The sequence below is a fragment of the Etheostoma cragini genome, chromosome 8 (genome assembly GCF_013103735.1).
Source record: "Etheostoma cragini isolate CJK2018 chromosome 8, CSU_Ecrag_1.0, whole genome shotgun sequence".
Lineage (NCBI taxonomy): Eukaryota > Metazoa > Chordata > Actinopteri > Perciformes > Percidae > Etheostoma > Etheostoma cragini.
In genome coordinates, this window is record NC_048414.1 from 26,713,921 (window position 1) to 26,719,461 (window position 5,541).

Consider the following 5,541-nt stretch of genomic DNA (forward strand, 5'->3'; position numbering starts at 1 on the left):
ACACACACACACACACACGGAACACACCAACTCATATCACCTGCTAAAATCAACATGGTTGACCAAACAAAGTCATAAAAGAAACTGTGTGCACATGCCACCTTCTGGCAGGTGCAGGACAAATGAAACATACTGAAGTGAAAATATGTAATGAAAACAGTGCTTTATGATCCCATAATTTGATAAAAAAGGCAATGTTTCGACTCTATCTGGGTCTTCTTCAGGCAAATGTCGGACCCATTTGACAGAGGGATATACAGTGGCTTGCATAAGTTTACACACCCATGCTAAAGTTGATTAAAAAGAGGAATAAAAAACCTCTTTTGGAAATTGATCTTAATGCCTTTATTAAAAGAAATTAGGAAAATCCAACCTTTTAAGGACACCAATTTTCTTTGTGAATGAATAATGTATTGTAAATATATAAATGTTCTTCCTTAAAATACAGGGGTCATAAGTATACACACCCCTATGTTAAATTCCTATAGAGGCCGGCCCACTTTTATTATTAAAGGCCAGTTATTTCATGGATCAGGACACTATGCATTCTGATAAAGTTCCACTGGCCTATGGAATGATAAATTCCTCTTTTTAAATAAAATTCAGCGTGGGTGTGTCAACTTATGCAAACCACTGTATATCGCCTCTATATATATCTGTCAAATTGGTTCATTTGGAGTCCATTAACCCCTGAAGAAGACCCAGTAGGGATGAAACGTTGCCTTTTGTATTAAATTATGGGAGCATAAAACAGTGTTGCGGTCATTATATTTTTTCTGTTGACAGGTAAGCTTTTTTTTTTTATATAACATCTTCATTAAGCTTTTCTTTTAAAGGGCACATACAGTATAAAAGAAGACAGCCATTAAGAAAAGAATAAAGCCCTCCAGGTTGGCCTTTTTTGCCCAGTAGCAGGGCCCTGTCCACTGGCCAAGCCATGTGAACTGGACAGGTGCTGCCCTCCTGTGGTGAAAATAAAAATAAAAAAAGACACTACATCTAAATTCTGTTAACAGCAAACTATCAGTCCTCCAAGAAGTCAAGCTATAGAGTTAAAACACACGGATAACTGCGGTCATTTCCAGTCAAAGACGACTGAGACGTCCCGAGCTGTGGCTCTCTTACTGTTAAGGTTGTATTAGCAGCCCAGAGATAGATGAAAGAGTGGCAAGGTTCCAAAGCACATCTGGATGTTAGGTTCAAGGGGATTTCAATACCTTTCAAGGTTGCTCCCTCATTTCATATGCTTTATTAGGGTCACCCTTGGCTTCATCCAAACAGAGGCTGTCCAAGCACATAGCAAAGATTTTCAATCGTTATTTGGTGATGATTGACAAGGGACATTGCAGAGGTCCGTTTACTTTGTTGTGTAATTGTCGCCAAATCAATGCAGATGCAGAGGTTCACAGAGTTGAGGCGTATTATTAGATTTGGTAGCATGACAGTAGTTTCTTTTCTTTTTTTAAGTAGTAGTTTTCTGGCTCTTCATATATTTTCAAAAGTGCTAGATGTTGTTTTTGATAAATACACAGTTTTTCAAGGATCGGTGATGCCTGTGGGAACTCTGTGGGAATCAGTATAGTGGAACTTTCTGCAGTCACATCCCCAAATGGCAGATGCAGGGGAAACAAACACACCACAAACAACTTTTAGATCAGTTACTCAATTGTTTGTACATCAGTGCAACGGAAATGTGAAGTGGCAAAACTATAATGTAAATCTCCAGACTCATTATGGGGATAATGCAGCAGAAAATGGGCTTTGAGCACATGGAGCATGTCCCAGCAGCTCTGAGCTGATGCAGGAAAAAGTCTTAGCCAGCTAGCGCACTGGCACTAGGCACGCGCACACACACACAGTTACATAACCGGCGGCAGCTGTACAGTGCACGCTTCAGGTGTGTGTGTGTGCATTATCCGGTCTCGGACCAGTGATCTCTAACCACAGCTGCTGACCTTCCAGCTGTTAAAGATGCACTTCCGATTGACAACTCTTATATCCCAGCTTCAGTGAAGGTCTCACTGCAGTATAAGGACAGAGGAAGTAATATGGCCTGGTTGGCTGCTAGGACAAAACAGAGACAAAGTCCAATGACGAAAGGATGTGCGTTATTCTCTGGGATAAAGAGGATAAGGATAAACTGTTGCAATAAAAATATTAAACTTTTTAAATGGTGAACACTTTTAACAGCCTTGGAGATAATTGGTAAATTTCCTGGACCTAGTTCTTATTTCAGATTTGTTTTTTCTCTCTCGTCACTCCTTCACATCAATTTCCCAGAGGTCACTTTACTACACTGTTGAATTAACTTCTATAAAATATGGCACAGAGAATAATTATCAGTATTCAGACATGCAGTGCAGCTGCACAGAGGGGTTAACAGTCACAGTGAAGGAGACACTCGACTAAGCGAGACGGAGGAGCCCGAAAGACATGCGGTCAGAGACGGAGCTTACATTGCCGCTTCTCATCAACCGTGTGCAGAGTGACAAACGCACAGCTGGAGCCAGCATGAGGAAGGCAACACTTCCTGCGTTTGTGTCTCTCACTGTTTACTTTCCCTTCAGTGCCACGAGGGACAAAGTCTTCCTGCAAGCTCCTGCTCCAGACTCCCTGGCCTGGCGGAGAGGCAGAACAATGAGGAGGAAAGGGGAGCATGTGACAGTAGAGGGCGGGGCAGAGGAGGAGGTAAAGGAAAGACACACACACACACACACACACACACACACACACACACGAGGCCAACACAAGGCCATATGCAAACAGAGGCACTGATACAGGTGTACATGAAGATACACACCCAGATAACAGAACTGCAATTACGTCAAATGCAACATAAAAAAGGAGGAAAGACAAAGACCCAAAGAAGACAAAGAGACCTTACGGCCTCCAAAATGTTAGCTCCCTTCACTCAGGCAGCGTCAGAATGCATCATAGCTCAGATTCAAAAATATCTAATAGGGGCGACCTCTAGTTTACCCAGTAGTAGCGTGGCCCGGGTTTGAGTCCGAACCGTGGCCCTTTGCTATTGGTCATCCCCCATCTCTCGCCCCCTTTCATGTCCATCCACTGTCACCATCGAATAAAAGGGAAAAGCCCCAAAAAATAATCTTGAAAAAAAAAATAAATAAATAAAAAAACATTTTTGGGGGCTTTTATTTATCTTGTATACACATACATACTGTATATTTAGCAGGGTTAAAAATGTCTTAACAGGAAATAGTCCCTACCACCTCACCAAGGATACATGCATTCCACTGTAATTATGAGATATGTCCCATCTGCATGCGCTGTATTTCTGCCCCCTCCCCTCCGGCCCTGAGCAACACATGAACACAACACAGCCGACCCAAACCCCTGACCTACTGTTCCTCTACGAGAGGAAACGGATGTGGGGACTGGCTCTCGCGCTCTCATTTCATTTTATCTTACTCCCACACCAAACCAACGTGCAAATGGACACATCATCGGGTTGAGGACCGAAACACCTTACGGTGCGGATCTCAAGCACACCAGTTTGTGCACATAAAGCGTCGTCCGGAGCCATAAATAGACCTTCCATATTTCTATGTGTTGCTGATCCTGGCTTTTGAAGTAGAGCCAGTAAAATCGTCACAATGACTGAATTCAATGTGTGATTAAAAGGGGCATTCCACCTATCTTGTCTTAAACTTTGAGATTACAAATCCCAAAGCCTGCTTTACTAAAAAGGTATGGGTTATTGAAAGCAGGGAAAGTCCAATGAAAGATGCTTTACACTGCATTGTGGGAAATGTAGGATTTAGGGTTTTTAGAGGTTGAAGCTGACTAGGGACTAAAACATTAGACAGGTCAACCATTGATGCCTCAATTTCGACAATATTTTTTCTAATTGTGTCCCTCACAAGTCTAAATGTACTAAATTGCTGGAGAACACAGTTTTCCTATATTTTTGCACTGAACTCCAGACCTTGCTTTAGGACATGTGAAAAAAAAGAAAAACATCAGGCCAACACATCCGTTTTTTCTGTTTTCATCCATAACTAATTCTATATATATGTATGAAGTATGTCTTCGTGCAAAAATATCTCTGCCCATTAGTTTCTCCGTTACACAACTTTTGTGTAATGGACAATTATTCTGTCCGATAATAGTTAAAGTAGTCTGTTCCCACTGCCCAATGTGATGATTTTCGTCAATCCCCCCCCCCCCCAAAAAAAATGATATTCAGTTTGCGATCAGATATTACAAATAATAGCAGCACATTTTCACCCTTAAGAAGCGTAAAGATGACTCCATTATCAAATAGTTGCCAATTAATGGCTGCTGATGAAGGTGAAATGAATTGTTTCAGCACTGATTCCTTGTTGTTGCTCAAATATGCACCTGAACTTTTGCTAACACTCATATATTCCCTCTCAGCATTTAATTCCTCCTCAACTGACACGTCTAACACGTTTTTATGACATGTGGTACATTAGTTATGTGGATGGGACCAAGTCACGTTCAGGGCTGCAAGCAACGCTGTCAGTGACAATGAATGACAAGCACTAATTCGTTGCATTAGAATTAGACGACAGTTGTTGGCTGCTTCTCAAAAAGCCGAACATAAGCAGCACTGCTCTGCAGAGGCAACATAAGGTGTCTGAAGTAGAGTCCAACCAATACATATATATTTAAATATTCATTCATCAGAATCATTTATAATGACAAATTACTGATTCTGATAAATGAATATTTAAAAACTAAAAACGGCTGGTAAACCATGTTATGAGTGTTGGTGTTGCATAGTCTGTCCACCAGAGGGCGCTGTACAACTTCCCTGTTGGCAACACTGATTATTATTTTTTTGTTAGTGGGTTTTTGTTCAAAAAAGGACTTTAAGTTTCGTATCTTAAGTTTGTATTTTTTATTTTATTACATTTTAATGTCCCTCTGTTGTGACAATAAAACAAAATTATTGTATTATTTTAGTGAGAACTCATAAATAGCTACAAATAAATAGTGTTAGGGAAATCTGTGTTTTGTAAAGAGTGTCTGGATTTTTTTTTCCAAATATATATCGGTTGATATTTATCGGCATATCAGATTTTTTAATAACCAAATATTCATATTGGTATTGGCCTTGGTCGGGCTCTAGTTCGAATGGAGGATGAAGAGGAGGGACGAGTAGCAGAGCAGCAGAGGGACAAGAGAGAAGACAAAGGAAAAACAGTGTGTAAAAGACAGGAGGTCAGGAGTCCCTGTTCCCCCCCTCAGATCTTCTCCCTCCGTCGCTTTTCCTACAGGCTAATCTCTTCCATCTCACCTCCACCAGCCCGCCAGCTCACTGGGCCTCATTTAACCAGCTAATGGCCGGCCATAAATCACCAGCACACTCCTCTTGCATCTAGTCTGTAGTAGCCTGGTCTGCTCCCCACACGGGACTAGGGGTCAAATTTAGGGCTCCACTTTTAATCGCAATTCTATCTAAATCTTTATATGGACATATATATACACACATATATACACATACATATATATACACATACACATACATATATATATATATATATATATATA

The 5,541-nt window shown here is 40.8% G+C and overlaps 1 protein-coding gene across 1 annotated transcript in view; it reads right to left on the bottom strand.

The window, feature by feature from the left end:
• The window catches only part of mob2a (MOB kinase activator 2a), a 71,116-nt gene that overhangs the window by 47,597 nt on the left and 17,978 nt on the right, over positions 1-5,541 (bottom strand). The gene's annotated exons all lie outside the window — the stretch shown is intronic.